The following is a 17,320-nucleotide window of genomic DNA, read 5'->3' as shown; positions in this document are numbered from 1 at the left end:
ATGCAGTAGCAGGACAATGCCCTCCTCCCCAAGCGTGACAGCCCAACCACCACTGTGTTGACCTCCTTCCCCCACTGCAGTGCCCTCCCACCCCACTCCTAATGCTGTCGCCTTCTTCCCTAGCATCAATAGCATTACCAGTGGCATGCTCCACCCCTAGTCCATGGCATCGCTCACCACCCAGCTAATGTAGACGCTCTCCCCAGCATCCCCTCCTAACCCAGCAGCACAATGGCACAAGCTTCCTATGTGTCTCCTCCAGCGCTCCTCCCTGCTCGTGTCCTCTCCAATGTTGGCTAGGCCCTCCCTTCTCTTGGTGTCGCCAGAAGTTCACCAGCATGTCTCCACTCCTTGGTGCCGGCCTCATCACCCACCCTCGTGCTAGCGATCCCACCCACGACACGGGCGCATGGCACCTCCATGGCAGCAACATGTTGCTCCAACGTCTGCTCCCTTGATGCATGTCCTTTGCCATGGCATGCTCCACCTGACTCCCTACCATGTATGTGTCTCCCTTCACGCCATTCAGCTTCTCCCGGACATGTTCGTAGCCTTTGATCAGGTCATGAACCCTGATCTTTGTGACTGCTTCGTGCTCTACCACCCTCCAGCCTCCATTGACCCTCGAAAGGGCCGCCACGCTACTGTGGTATTTATGTTCTGAAGTGTTGAGATTGTCTCCATGAGGCTTGAGGCCCTGCCATCTCCACCACCCATGCTCGCCATCAACATGCTTGTCATTGGACGCCCCAGCACCCCTCCCGATGTTACTATAGGGTGCCTCCTCTAGCTACTCCCACTGATTGGGTTGTTGACTCCACCACCTCGTACCACACCGCTCCTTACCCCATCCCTGTAATCCCACCTTTCCTTCTTTCAACATTGTCAATAATGAGTCCACTCTACCAGTCTCCATGTCACCTCAGTAGGCAACACTGTTCTTCTTGGTCCTTTGTACCTCAACCACGTCCATGTTGCCCCTAACGTCGTACAAAATCTTCTCTCGATTTATCGCTTCACCACAGACAACCAATTTTCTATGGAGTTCGTCCCTAGTGGCTCACCATATGGCATATTACCACTTGTGTCATGGTTGTCCGATGTGATAGCTTTAGCTCTCTATATTCTATTTGCTTTCCTATCCCCTCCCACATCTCATGTTTCCACACCCTATGCCCTCGCCGCTACTGCTTCTACCACCACTTGGCATTGTCATCTTGGCCACCGTAGTAACGACGTCCTCTCTAGACTCTCAAGTACTGAGAGCACCTAGAGGGGGTGAATAGGTGATCCTGTGAAACTTGAAACTTAATCCACAAAAACTTGATTAGGCGTTAGCACAATAATGCCAAGTGGCTAGAGAGGAGTCTCAACAAAACACAATAACCACAAGAGATCAATCACAGAGATGGCACAGTGGTTTATCCCGTGGTTCGGCCAAGACCAACACTTGCCTACTCCACGTTGTGGCGTCCCAACGGACGAGGGTTGCAATCAACCCCTCTCAAGCGGTCCAAAGACCCACTTGAATACCATGGTGTTTTGCTTGCTTTACTATATCCCGTTTGCGAGGAATCTCCACACTTTGAAGCCTCTCGCCCTCACACTTTGATGATCACAAGGAAACACGGAGTAAGGGAGGGATGAGCAACACACTCAAGACAAGAAATCACAGCAACACCACGCACACAAGTCGCAACAAGAGCTCACAACACAACTCAATGAGTTCACAACTCAACTAGAGCTCTAATTGCTATTGCAAGGAATCAAAAGCGCGGAATCGATGTCTTAGTGCTTAGGAATGCTTAGAGAATGCTTGGTGTCATCCTCCATGCGCCTAGGGGTCCCTTTTATAGCCCCAAGACAGCTAGGAGCCGTTGAGAGCAATCTGGGAAGGCAATTCTTGCCTTCTGTCGCCTGGCGCACCGGACAGTCCGGTGCACCACCGGACACTGTCCGGTGCGGATTTCCTTCCTTATTTGGCGAAGCCGACCGTTGGCAGCCTTGGAGCCGTTGGCGCACCGGACACTGTCCGGTGCACACCAGACAGTCCGGTGCCCCCTACTAGCCGTTGGCTCGGCCACGTGTCCCGCACGGATTGCGCGGCCGACCGTTGGCCCGGCCGACCGTTGGCTCACCGGACAGTCCGGTGCACACCGGACAGTCCGGTGAATTTTAGCCGTACGCCGTTAATTACTTCCCGAGAGCAGCAAGTTCGCCTGAGTCTGCCTGGCGCATCGGACAGTCCGGTGCACCCAGACAGAGCTGGCTTTGGCTGAACAAGGTCATCTCTTCTCCAATTCGATTTCTCCTGTTTCCAGCACTTAGACACAATACATTAGTCTCTAAAACAATGTACTAAGTCTGGGAAACATACCTTTATACTTGATTTGTACTTTGTCCACCATTTGACACTTAGGCACTTGTGTTGGACACTAAATCACCAAAACACTTAGAAATGGCCCAAGGGCACATTTCCCTTTCAATCTCCCCCTTTTTGGTGATTTATGCCAACACAACATAAAGCAAGTATAACAAGTGCAAAATCAATTCAAATAAGAACTCAAAATTGTTTTGATTCAGATTTGACATATATGGATCACTCTTTGCCACCACTTGGTTTGTTTTTGCAAATCAAACTCAATTTCCTATCTCTAAGTCAAACACACTTGTTGAGACATACCAAGAGTTGTTCCAAGAGAAATTGATCAAAGATTTCAAAAACTCCCCCTTGTTCCCATAATTAAGCCTTCTCCCCATAAGAGACCAACTTTTGACAATAAGAGGCAAATAAGAGTATTTTGACAAACAAAAACTCTAATTCCTACTTTTTCTTCTCAAGTGGTAGCTGATCCATTTATTGCTTTGGCCTTCTTTTCTCCCCCTTTGGCATCAAGCACCAAAACGGGATCAATTTTTGGCCCTTTAACCCCATTGCCTCACCAAAATCGTCAACTAAGAGTAAAAAGGCAATAAGAGTACAAAGATGAACTTGGAAAAAGTTACTCTTTCATCGGAGTGCAGTGGAAGTCTTGCATGGTCCAAGTCCACCTTTTCCCTTTCAAACCACCTTTGAGACTAAATTAAGCAAACTCAAGCACACAGTTAGTCTCAAAGGGTCAAGTTGTAGCACATCTCCCCCTAAATTTGTGCATCACTTGCAAATGGACTTGTAGGGTCCGGGGAATGCTTGTACAACTTGAGCACCATAAGTAAACAACAAAATGCATAAGGAACATGATCAAAGGCATAAACACATGTATGCTATAAATCAATCCAAGTTCCGCGAATCTAAGACATTTAGCTCACTACGCAACTTGCAAAAGGTCTGCTCATCTAAAGGCTTGGTAAAGATATCGGCTAGCTGGTTCTCGGAGCTAACATGAAACACTTCGATATCTCCCTTTTGCTGGTGGTGTCTCAAAAAGTGATGCCGGATGTCTATGTGCTTTGTGCGGCTGTGTTCAATAGGATTATCCGCCATGCGGATAGCACTTTCATTATCACATAGGAGTGGGACTTTGCTCAAATTGTAGCCAAAGTCCCTGAGGGTTTGCCTCATCCAAAGTAGTTGTGCGCAACACTGTCCTGCGGCAACGTACTCGGCCTCAGCGGTGGATAGGGCAACTGAAGTTTGTTTCTTAGAGCTCCATGACACCAGGGACCTTCCTAAGGATTGGCACGTCCCTGATGTACTCTTCCTATCGACCTTACATCCAGCATAGTCGGATTCTGAATATCCAATCAAGTCAAAGGTAGACCCCTTTGGATACCAGATCCCGAAGCAAGGCGTAGCGACTAAATATCTAAGAATTCGCTTCACGGCCACTAAGTGACACTCCCTTGCATCGGATTGAAATCTAGCACACATGCATACGCTAAGCATAATATCCGGTCTACTAGCACATAAATAAAGTAAAGACCCTATCATTGACCGGTATGCCTTTTGATCAACGGACTTACCTCCTTTGTTGAGGTCGGTGTGTCCGTCGGTCCCCATCGGAGTCTTTGCGGGCTTGGCGTCCTTCATCCCAAACCGCTTGATCAAGTCTTGTGTGTACTTCGTTTGGGAGATGAAGGTCCCGCCCTTGAGTTGCCTCACTTGGAATCCAAGGAAATAGCTTAACTCGCCCATCATCGACATCTCAAACTTTTGAGTCATCACCCTGCTAAACTCTTCACAAGACTTTTGATTAGTAGAACCAAATATTATGTCATCGACATAAATTTGGCACACAAAAAGATCACCATCACATGTCTTAGTAAAAAGAGTTGGATCGGCGTTCCCAACCTTGAAAGCATTAGCAATTAAAAAGTCTCTAAGGCATTCATACCATGCTCTTGGAGCTTGCTTAAGTCCATAGAGCGCCTTAGATAGCTTACACACGTTGTCGGGGTACCGTTCATCCTCGAAGCCAGGGGGTTGCTCTACGTACACCTCCTCCTTGATTGGCCCGTTGAGGAAAGCGCTCTTCACATCCATTTGAAACAACCTGAAAGAATGGTGAGCGGCATATGCTAGCAAGATACGAATGGACTCTAGCCTAGCCACAGGAGCAAAAGTCTCCTCAAAGTCCAAACCTGCGACTTGGGCATAACCTTTTGCCACAAGTCGAGCCTTGTTCCTTGTCACCACCCCGTGCTCGTCTTGTTTGTTGCGGAACACCCACTTGGTTCCCACAACATTTTGCTTAGGACGAGGCACCAGTGTCCAAACTTCATTTCTTTTGAAGTTGTTGAGCTCCTCCTGCATGGCCAACACCCAGTCCGGATCTAGCAAGGCCTCCTCTACCCTGAAAGGCTCAATAGAAGAGACAAAGGAGTAATGCTCACAAAAATTAACTAATCAAGATCGAGTAGTTACTCCCTTGCTAATGTCACCCAAAATCTGGTCGACGAGATGATCCCTTTGAATCATCGCTCGAACTTGGGTTGGAGGTGCCGGTTGCGCTTCTTCCTCCATTACATGATCATCTTGTGCTCCCCCTTGATCACACGCCTCCTGTTTATCACCTTGAGTTGGGGGATGCACCATTGTTGAGGAAGAAGGTTGATCTCGTTCATCTTGTTCCTATGGTCGCACATCTCCAATCGCCATGGTGTGTATTGCGGCCGTTGGAACTTCTTCTTCATCTACATCATCAAGATCAACAACTTGCTCTCTTGGAGAGCCATTAGTCTCATCAAATACAACGTCGCTAGAGACTTCAACCAAACCCGATGATTTGTTGAAGACCCTATACGCCTTTGTATTTGAGTCATAACCTAACAAAAACCCTTCTACGGCTTTGGGAGCAAATTTGGAATTCCTACCCTTCTTCACTAGAATGTAGCAATTACTCCCAAAAACTTGGAAATACGAAACATTGGGTTTGTTACCGGTTAGTAGCTCGTATGACGTCTTCTTGAGGAGGCGATGAAGGTAGACCCTGTTGATGGCGTGGCAAGCCGTGTTCACAGCTTCCGACCAAAAGCACTCGGGGGTCTTGAACTCTCCAAGCATCGTCCTCGCCATGTCGATTAGCGTCCTGTTCTTCCTCTCTACCACACCATTTTGCTGTGGTGTGTAGGGAGCGGAGAACTAGTGCTTGATCCCTTCCTCCCAAGGTACTCCTCCACTTGAAGATTCTTGAACTCGAACCCGTTGTCGCTCCTTATCTTCTTCACTTTGAGCTCAAACTCATTTTGAGCTCTCCTTAGGAAGCGCTTGAGGGTCCCTTGGGTTTCAGACTTATCCTGCAAAAAGAACACCCAAGTGAAGCGGGAAAAGTCATCAACAATAACTAGACCATACTTACTTCCTCCTATGCTTAGATAGGCGACGGGTCCGAAGAGGTCCATATGTAGCAGCTCCAGGGGTCTTGATGTGGTCATCACATTCTTGCTGTGATGCACTCCTCCCACTTGTTTACCTGCTTGACAAGCTGCACAAGGTCTATCTTTTTCGAAATGCACGTTAGTTAAACCTATCACGTGTTCTCCCTTTAGAAGCTTGTGAAGGTTCTTCATCCCCACATGTGCTAAATGGCGATGCCACAGCCAGCCCATGCAAGTCTTAGCAATTAAGCATGCATCTAGACCGGCCTCCTCTTTTGCAAAATCAACTAAATAATGTTTGCCGTCTAATACACCCTTAAAAGCTAATGAACCATCACTTCTTCTAAAGACAGAAACATCTACATTTGTGAATAGACAATTATATCCCATATTGCATAATTGACTAACAGATAACAAATTATATCCAAGAGACTCAACTAAGAACACGTTAGATATAGAGTGCTCGGATGAAATAGCAATTTTACCTAACCCTTTTACCTTGCCTTGATTCCCATCACCGAATATTATTGAATCTTGGGAATCCTTGTTTTTGACGTAGGAGGTGAACATGTTCTTCTCCCCCGTCATATGGTTTGTGCATCCGCTGTCGATAATCCAGCTTGAACCCCCAGATGCATAAACCTGCAAGGCAAATTTAGGCTTGGGTCTTAGGTACCCAACTCTTGTTGGGTCCTACAAGGTTAGTCACAATTGTCTTAGGGACCCAAATGCAAGTTTTATCTCCCTTGCAACTTGCCCCTAACTTCCTAGCAATCACCTTCTTATTCTTTCTACAAATGGCAAATGAAGCATTGCAAGCATGATATATTGTAGAAGGTTCATCAAATTTCCTAGGAACATTAACAACATTTCTCCTAGGCATATGAACAACATATCTCCTAGACATATCTCTACCATGCATATAGGCAGAACTAGAAGCAAACATGGCATGAGAGTTAAATGCATCATAAGCATTACAACTCCTATAAGACTGTCTTCTATCATGGTACATAAAAGCATGGTTCTTTTTAGCACTACTAGCCATAGGGGCCTTCCCTTTCTCCTTGGCGGAGATGGGAGCCTTATGGCTTGTTAAGTCCTTGGCTTCCCTCTTGAAGCCAAGTCCATCATTAATTGAGGGGTGTCTACCAATCGTGTAGGCATCCCTTGCAAATTTTAGCTTGTCAAATTCATTCTTGCTAGTCTTAAGTTGGGCATTAAGACTAGCCAATTCATCATTCAATTTGGAAATTGAAACTAGGTGTTCACTACAGGCATCAATGTCAAAATCTTTACACCTATTGCAAATCATAACATGTTCTACACAAGAGTTAGATTTACTAGCTATTTCTAGCTTAGCATTCAAATCATCATTTATGCTCCTTAAGCTAGAAATTGTCTCATGGCAAGAAGATAGTTCACAAGAAAGCATTTCATTTCTTTTAACTTCTAAAGCATGAGATTTTTGTGCCTCTACAAATTTGTCATGCTCTTCATATAAAAGGTCCTCTTGTTTCTCTAAAATTCTATCCTTTTCATTCAAGGCATCAATCAATTCATTAATCTTATCTATTTTAGTTCTATCCAATCCCTTGAACAAACTAGAGTAATCTATTTCTTCATCACTGGACTCATCATCACTAGAAGAATCATAAGTGGCATTGTTTCGAGTACATACCTTCTTCTCCTTCGCCATGAGGCATGTGTGACGCTCGTTGGGGAAAAGGGATGACTTGTTGAAGGCGGTGGTGGCGAGTCCTTCATTGTCGGAGTCGGATGACGAACAATCCGAGTCCCACTCCTTGCCAAGGTGTGCCTCGCCCTTAGCCTTTTTGTATGCCTTCTTCTTCTCCCTCTTGTTCCCCTGTTCCTGGTCACTATCATTATCGGGGCAGTTAGCGACAAAATGACCAATCTTACCACACTTGAAGCATGAGCGCTTCCCCTTTGTCTTGGTCTTGCTTGGCTGTCCCTTGTGACTCTTTAGCGCCGTCTTGAAGCGCTTGATGATGAGAGCCATCTCTTCATTATTTAGCCTTGCCGCCTCAACTTGTGCCACCTTGCTAGGTAGCGCATCCTTGCTTCTTGTTGCTTTAAGAGCACAGGGTTGAGGCTCATTGATTGGACCATTCAATGCGTCGTCCATGTATCTCGCCTCCTTGATCATCATTCGCCCGCTCACGAACTTCCCAAGAACTTCTTCGGGCGACATCTTGGTGTACCTAGGATTTTCACGAATATTGTTCACCAGATGTGGATCAAGTACAGTAAAGGACCTTAGCATTAGGCGAACGACTTCGTGGTCCGTCCATCGCGTGCTTCCGTAGCTCCTTATTTTGTTGATGAGGGTCTTGAGCCGGTTGTATGTTTGGGTTGGCTCCTCGCCCCTTATCATTGCAAATCTCCCGAGCTCGCCCTCTACCAACTCCATCTTGGTGAGCAAGGTGACGTCGTTCCCCTCATGAGAGATCTTGAGGGTGTCCCAGATCTGCTTGGCATTGTCCAAGCCGCTCACCTTATGGTACTCGTCCCTGCACAAAGAGGCTAACAACACAGTAGTAGCTTGTGCATTTTTATGAATCTGTTCATTAATAAATATAGGACTATCTGAGCTATCAAATTTCATTCCATTTTCAACAATCTCCCATATACTTGGATGGAGAGAGAACAGGTGACTACGCATTTTGTGACTCCAAAATTTGTAGTCCTCCCCATCAAAGTGTGGAGGTTTGCCAAGAGGGATGGAAAGCAAATGTGTATTTGAGCTATGCGGAATACGAGAGTAATCGAAAGAAAAGTTCGAATTAACCGTCTTTCTTTTGTCGTAGTCGTTGTCGTCATTGTCCTTTTGGGAAGAAGTGGACTCATCGCTGTCGTCGTAGTAGACGATCTCCTTGATGCGTCTTGTCTTATTCTTCTTCCCATCTTTGCGTTTGTGGCCCGAGCCCGAGTCGGTAGGCTTGTCATCCTTCGGCTCGTTAACGAAGGACTCCTTCTCCTTATCGTTGATCACAATTCCCTTCCCCTTAGGATCCATCTCTTCGGGCGATTAGTCCCTTTGTGAAGAGAACGGCTCTGATACCAATTGAGAGCACCTTGAGGGGGGTGAATAGGTGATCCTGTGAAACTTGAAACTTAATCCACAAAAACTTGATTAGGCGTTAGCACAATAATGCCAAGTGGCTAGAGAGGAGTCTCAACAAAACACAATAACCACAAGAGATCAATCACAGAGATGGCACAGTGGTTTATCCCGTGGTTCCGCCAAGACCAACGCTTGCCTACTCCACGTTATGGCGTCCCAACGGACGAGGGTTGCAATCAACCCCTCTCAAGCGGTCCAAAGACCCACTTGAATACCATGGTGTTTTGCTTGCTTTACTATATCCCGTTTGCGAGGAATCTCCACACTTTGGAGCCTCTCGCCCTCACACTTTGATGATCACAAGGAAACACGGAGTAAGGGAGGGATGAGCAACACACTCAAGACAAGAAATCACAGCAACACCACGCACACAAGTCGCAACAAGAGCTCACAACACAACTCAATGAGTTCACAACTCAACTAGAGCTCTAATTGCTATTGCAAGGAATCAAAAGCGCGGAATCGATGTCTTAGTGCTTAGGAATGCTTAGAGAATGCTTGGTGTCATCCTCCATGCGCCTAGGGGTCCCTTTTATAGCCCCAAGGCAGCTAGGAGCCGTTGAGAGCAATCTGGGAAGGCAATTCTTGCCTTCTGTCGCCTGGCGCACCGGACAGTCCGGTGCACCACCGGACACTGTCCGGTGCGGATTTCCTTCCTTATTTGGCGAAGCCGACCGTTGGCAGCCTTGGAGCCGTTGGCGCACCGGACACTGTCCGGTGCACACCGGACAGTCCGGTGCCCCCTACTAGCCGTTGGCTCGGCCACGTGTCCCGCGCGAATCGCGCGGCCGACCGTTGGCCCGGCCGACCGTTGGCTCACCGGACAGTCCGGTGCACACCGGACAGTCCGGTGCATTTTAGCCGTACGCCGTTAATTACTTCCCGAGAGCAGCAAGTTCGCCTGAGTCTGCCTGGCGCACCGGACACAGTCCGGTGCACCACCGGACAGTCCGGTGCACCCAGACAGAGCTGGCTTTGGCTGAACAAGGCCATCTCTTCTCCAATTCGATTTCTCCTGTTTCCAGCACTTAGACACAATACATTAGTCTCTAAAACAATGTACTAAGTCTGAGAAACATACCTTTATACTTGATTTGTACGTTGTCCACCATTTGACACTTAGGCACTTGTGTTGGACACTAAATCACCAAAACACTTAGAAATGGCCCAAGGGCACATTTCCCTTTCAAGTACCGCAACAACGCTTCCTTGCCTTACCATTCATGTCAACTTGGGATTTACACCCGCTTACCCTTCCCCTCTTCCATGTCCTGCACTGCTCACCCCCTTGATCTCATTCATTATGACCTTTTCGACATCCCTGATACCGAGCATTTCTAGTTACTAGTACTATCTGGTCATCCTAGATGACTTCTCTCACTACTGGTGGACTTTTCTCCTCCACCAAGTCTGACAACTTCACCACCCTATCTCACTTTTTTGCATGGGTGTTGATTCAGTTTGGTTGCATAACTTAGCACACATGTTAGTCCTTTAATTTGGTTGTCATCCAAACCACAAAAATTGAAAGGGAAATTGGGTTAACCATTTCCTATAATTAATTTTGGTGGTTGACGACCAACACAAACACATGCACTAACTAGTTTGTCTAGAATACATGTATTACAGGTGCATGAGGTTCAACACAAACCAATAAAAGAATCAAGTTAGGGACACAATTTGAAATGGAGCAAAGAACTTGAGTGTGCTGAAAGTTGGCGCACCAGACAGTGTCTGGTGCACCAGGACCGTACAGGTGTCAACCAGCCACTCTCGGTAAAACGGAGGCGCGCTCCGCTATAATAAACCGGACTATCCGGTGTACCACCAAACTGTCTGGTGAGCCAGCGGAGCAACGGCTATCTGCGCGCAACGGTCGACTCTGCCAAATGAACAGTGCAGAACCAGTGCAGCGCAGAAGTCAGAGTAGCAAGTCAGAGGGGTATCGGACTGTTTGGTGTGGCACCGGACTGTCCGATGCCGCAAGAGGACAAAGCTCCAACGGTCGACTCGGCTCCGAACCCTAATGGTTGGCTGATGTGGCGGCGCACCGGACAGTGCACAGTACCTGTCTGGTGGCGCACCGGACTGTCCGGTGCGCCCATCGCTAGCAGCCTTGACCAACGGCTACCAAGGTGGTTGGGGGCTATAAATACCCCCCAACCACCACAACCTTTGGCATCCAAGTTTTATGAAGATCACATTCAATACAAGATCTCTAGCATTCATTCCAAGACACAATACAAAAGATCAAATCCCCTCCAAGTCCTAAAATCATTCCAAACACTTAGTGGCTTGTGAGAGAGAGATTTTTGTGTTCATTTGAGTTCTTGTCGCTTGGATTGCCTTTCTACTTTTTCCATTCTTATTCTCAAGTGCTTTATAAGCAAGGCAAGAGACACCAAGTGTGTGGTGGTCCTTGCAGGGTCTTAGTGACCCGTGAGATTAAGGAAGAAGGCTCACTCGGTCTAAGTGACCGTTTGAGAGAGGGAAAGGGTTGAATAAGACCCGGTCTTTGTGACCTCCTCAACGGGGACTAAGTTCTTTGGAACTGAACCTCGGTAAAACAAATCACCATGTTCACTCGCCTTATTTCTTGGTTGATTTGGTTTCCTTCTCTTTCGGACTTGAATTTAATTCTAACACTAACCCCCTACCTTAGTGCTTGCTTAAGTTTGTAAATTTCAGGTTTCGCCTATTCAGCCCCCCTCTAGGCGACTTTTAATTGGTATCAGAATCCGGTGCTTCATTAGAGTCTAACAACTCGAAGTGATGTCGGGAGAACACGTCAAGAGGGAGATTATGACCGGCGACAAGTCCGCAAGCTCGGGGAGGACTCTCTCAAGGGAGTCCGTCAACAAAAACAAGGAGGAATCATCTTCCTCCATCAAGTCGCATCGGAGAGGTGACAAGAAGAAGAAGAAGATGAAGAAAGTGGTCTACTACGAGACCGACTCTTCGTCACCCTCCACATCAAGCTCCGAATCATCCGTAGCTTCTAAGCGCCATGAGCGCAAGAAGTATAGTAAGATGCCTCTTCGCTATCCCCATATTTCAAAGTGTGCTCCATTACTTTTCGTTCCCCTATGCAAACCACCATATTTTGATGGTGAAGATTATTGTATGTGGAGTGATAAAATGAGGCATCATCTAACCTCACTCCACGAAAGCATATGGGACATCTAAGACTTGTGTTTGGGTACCCAAGGTGCTTGCCTCTAATGTGAAAGGACCCAAGACCGTTTGGGTACCTAAGAACAAGGCCTAAATTGTTTTGTAGGTTTATGCATCTGATGCTTCAAGTTGGATAATCGATAGCGGGTGCACAAACCACATGACAGGGGAGAAAAGAATGTTCTCCTCCTATGAGAAAAATGAAGATCCCCAAAGAGTTATTACATTCGGGGATGGAAATCAAGGTTTGGTCAAAGGTTTGGGTAAAATTGCTATATCACCTGACCATTCTATTTCCAATGTTTTCTTGTAGATTCTTTAGATTACAATTTGCTTTCCGTTTCTCAATTATGCAAAATGGGCTACAACTGTCTATTTACAGATGTAGGTGTTACTGTCTTTAGAAGAAGTGATGATTCAATAGCATTTAAAGGAGTGTTAGAGGGTCAGCTATATTTAGTTGATTTTTATGATAACAAAGCTGAACTTGACACTTGCTTAATTGCTAAGACTAATATGGGTTGGCTTTAGCATCGCCGACTGGCACATGTTGGGATGAAGAATCTCCACCTTCTAAAGGGAGAACACATTTTAGGACTAACAAATGTTCATTTTGAGAAAGACAGGGTTTGTAGTGCATGTCAAGCAGGAAAGCAAGTTGGTGCTCATCATCCACACAAGAACATAATGACGACTGACAGGCCGCTCGAGCTGCTCCAAATGGATCTATTCGGCCCGATCGCTTACATAAGCATCGGTAGGAGTAAGTATTGTCTAGTTATTGTGGATAATTATTCTCGCTTCACTTGGGTGTTCTTTTTGCAGGAAAAATCACAAACCCAAGATACATTAAAGGGATTCTTGAGATGGGCTCAAAATGAGTTCGGATTAAGGATCAAAAAGTTAAGAAGCGGCAATGGGACGGAGTTCAAGAACTCTCAAATTGAAGGATTTCTTGAGGAAGAGGGGGTCAAGCATGAGTTCTCTTCTCCCTACACACCTCAACAAAAAGGTGTAGTAGAGAGGAAGAATAGAACTCTACTGGATATGGCAAGGAACATGCTTGATGAGTACAAGACACCGGACCGGTTTTGGGCGGAAGCAATCAACACTGCTTGCTACTCCATCAACTGGCTCTACCTTCACCGAATCCTCAAGAAGACATCGTATGAACTCCTCACTGGTAAAAAACCCAATGTTTCATATTTTAGAGTCTTTGGGAGTAAATGCTTTATTCTTATTAAAAGAGGTAGAAAATCTAAATTTGCTCCTAAGGCTGTAGAAGGCTTTTTACTTGGTTATGACTCAAACACAAGGGCATATAGAGTCTTCAACAAAATCTACTGGATTGGTTGAGGTTTCTTGTGACATTGTGTTTGATGAAACTAATGGCTCCCAAGTGTAGCAAGTTGATCTTGATGAATTAGATGATGAAGAGGCTCCATGTGTCGCGCTAAGGAACATGTCCATAGGGGATGTGTGTCCTAAGGAATCCGAAGAGCCTCCACAAACACAAGATCAACCATCATCTTCCATGCAAGCATCTCCACCAACTCAAGACGAGGATCAGGCTCAAAATGATGAAGATGAAGATCAAGAGGATGAGCCACCTCAAGAGGAGGACAATGATCAAGTGGGAGATGATGATAATAAAGACAATGAAGATGAGCAAGAAATATAGGGTCAAAGAACGCCACACCCAAGAGTCCACCAAGCAATTCAACGAGATCACCCTGTCAACTCCATCCTTGGTGACATTCATAAGGGGGTAACCACTAGACCTCGAGTTGCTCATTTTTGTGAACATTACTCTTTTGTGTCTTCTATTGAGCCATATAGGATAAAGGATGCATTAAGAGATCCGGATTGGGTGGTGGCTATGCAAGAGGAGCTCAACAACTTCACGAGGAATGAGGTATGGCATTTAGTTCCACGTCCTAATCAAAATGTTGTAGGTACCAAGTGGGTATTTCGCAACAAGCAAGATGAGCATGGTGTGGTGACAAGAAACAAAGCCCGACTTGTGGCCAAAGGTTATTCACAAGTCGAAGGTTTGGATTTTGATGAAACTTATGCACCCGTAGCTAGGCTTGAGTCAATTCGAATATTACTTGCCTATGCTACTTACCATGGCTTCAAGCTCTATCAAATGGACGTGAAAAGTGCCTTCCTCAATGGACCTATCAAGGAAGAGGTCTACGTTGAGCAACCTCCCAGCTTTGAAGATAGTGAGTACCCTAACCATGTGTATAAACTCTCAAAGGCGCTTTATGGGCTCAAGCAAGCCCCAAGAGCATGGTACTAAGAGATTTTCTTATCACTAATGGCTTCAAAGTCGGAAAAGTCGATCCTACACTCTTTACTAAGATTGTTGCAAAAGATTTGTTTGTATACCAAATTTATGTCGATGATATTATATTTGGGTCTACTAACAAATCAACTTGTGAAGAATTTAGTAGGATCATGATACAGAAATTCGAGATGTCTATGATGGGGGAGTTCAAGTATTTTCTCGAATTTCAAATCAAGCAACTCCAAGATGGCACCTTCATCAGCCAAACAAAGTATATTCAAGACATACTTAAGAAGTTTGGAATGAAGGATGGCAAACCCATCAAGACACCCATGGGATCAAATGGGCATCTCGACCTCGACACGGGAGGTAAATCCGTAGATCAAAAGGTATACCGGTCGATGATAGGATCATTACTCTATTTATGTGCATCTCGACCGGATATTATGCTTTCAGTATGCATGTGTGCAAGGTTCCAGGCAAATCCTAAGGAAGTTCACCTTAGGGCCATGAAGAGAATCATGAGATATTTAGTTTATACTCCTAAGTTTGGGCTTTGGTACCCCAAGGGATCCTGTTGGGGACTTGTTCTCAAGTGCTAAGAGTTTAAGAACAAGGCAACATAGAAAATGTTAATCGTTAATGCCCTTCGTCCTCCGAAGCACTATTTCCCTTAGGACATAATGACTTGCGGACGAAGGTTATGAAAGACATACCTTCACAAATTAATCAAAATAATGACGAAGGATGAAATATGAAGAATATAAAGGGAGACATGAACAATCATTTATTATTATTGAGCATAAACAAAAATATTATTGAACAACAAGTGTACCTTCAATCGGAAGGAAATGATTGTACAAGCGTGACGCAAAAAGCGAATGACAAGTCAGCGTGAACAGTACGGGGATACTGTTCACCTATTTATAGACACGGGACACAGCCCTTACAAAATTACATTCATACCCTTTACATCTGACAATAACTCTATAATAATCTATTGAGGTCTGAATAGCCTTTTCATCTTTAAGTCGGTTCCACTTTCTGCTGTTACGCCGAAGCTTTCCTGCTCAACACCTTCGGCTCTGTATCAAGCTTCGTATTATTCCGGTCTGCCGCAATGCCGATTTTAGTCTGAGGGTACCTGTTCACATATTGTACTACAGAAATACTGTTAAATCCTGTTTTTGAGGACCTTCGGACGCCGAAGGTCCCCAACAGTAGCCCCTCGCAATATTAATTTGTTTGAAATAATAAATTCAAATTGCGATATGAACGAAGGCTTTATGCCGAAGGTCCGAAAAAACACCTTCCCTTTGCTAGAATAGCAACATTCAATGACAAGTGGGGTCTTTCAACTTTCAATGCATCAAGCGTATAAATACGGCCATACCGCAAACTTGTTTTGCACGCTTTCTGGCCAACCGGTCCTGCTCACTCATTTTTTAGCTCTTGTGCACTGTGATCTGCTAAGCTTTTAGCTTTGAAGCTTCGGGTTTGAAAACAGTTTTTTAGTGTTTCCGAAGATGTCTGAAGCTGCTAAGAAGGCTGCTGCTGAGATGAAGCTGAGTCTTGATGAAGAGAAGAACTTAGGGTTTCTTATAGCAATGTCGAAGACCAACACAGAAAAGATCACCAGGGAAATTCTGGAAGGGCTGTCTGAAGATACTGGTGACAGTGAAAGTTATGATGTGGACAGCGGTGGCGAAGACTCCGAAGATCGCCCCTGGCGACCAAGCCATTCAGTTTATGGTAAATCAACTATCAAAGAGAATCATCTTGTTAATATGAGAGGAAGGTATTTCCGGGATCTGTCCGTTGTGAGGGCCGACGAAGGGGAGAAGACTTGCCCAGACCCCGAAGAAAATGAAGTCGTGGTGTTCCGAAGCTTTCTGAAGGCTGGGCTGCGATTGCCCTTGAGCAGCTTTGTCGTGGAAGTGCTGAAGATCTTTGAAGTCTATCTTCACCAACTTACCCCCGAGGCAATCATAAGGCTGAATATCTTCGTGTGGGCCGTGCGAAGCCAGGGTCTGAAGCCTGATGCAAAAAGCTTCTGCAATATTCACGAATTATCATACGAGACAATACCTTGGGGTAAGGAACAGTATCACAATAACTTTGGCTGCTACAAATTTGTTTCTCGGTCTGGGTCAAGCTGCCCCGTGCCGACCTTTCGGAAGAAATGGCCCAGCGGCTGGATGACAGAGTGGTTTTATGTAAAAAATGATCTGAAAGCACGTGAAGACATTAAAGGTATAATCATGCGTCCTATTTGGCAAAGCTTCGGCCTTCGGAGACCGAAGGTTGAGATGAATGAAGCCGCCGAAGAGTGCCAAAGAGCCTTCGGCGTTGTCTGCTCTTTTATAGGAACAAGAGACTTAGTACAAGAGCATATCGCCTTCAGGGTGTGGCCGCTTGCGGAGAAATGGGAAATGCCACAAGAAACCATTAAAGAGGCCGACGAAGGTGGACTTGTCAGGTTTAAGTACACTTTTAAATTTGGAGATAAATTTATTGAACCAGATGATGAGTGGTTGAAAAGCATTGACAATTTAAGTGATGAACTGCTTGGGACCTACTCGAAGGCCGAAGATAACGCAATGTCAGCAGCCTTCGGAGGCCGAAAAAAGAAGAGACTGAATCGGGTATTTGATGCCATCGGGTTTGTCTACCCTGACTATTGCTATCCCATTCGAAGGCAGAAGAGAAAAAACACAACCTCTGCAAAAGAAGAAGCTGCAGCTGCTCCTAGCGAGCCAGAACCGAAAAGGAAAAAGATAAAGGTTCTTACGCATCGGCCGCGTTACATTGAACCAGCTTCGGTGCCCGAGCTTATCGGAAAAACTTCTTCGAACACCGAAGCTGAAAAACCAACCGAGCCAGCCTTGTTG

This window comes from Zea mays, chromosome 2 (assembly GCF_902167145.1).
Source record: "Zea mays cultivar B73 chromosome 2, Zm-B73-REFERENCE-NAM-5.0, whole genome shotgun sequence".
In the NCBI taxonomy this organism is placed as follows: Eukaryota; Viridiplantae; Streptophyta; class Magnoliopsida; order Poales; family Poaceae; genus Zea; species Zea mays.
This window is presented reverse-complemented; position numbering follows the sequence as displayed.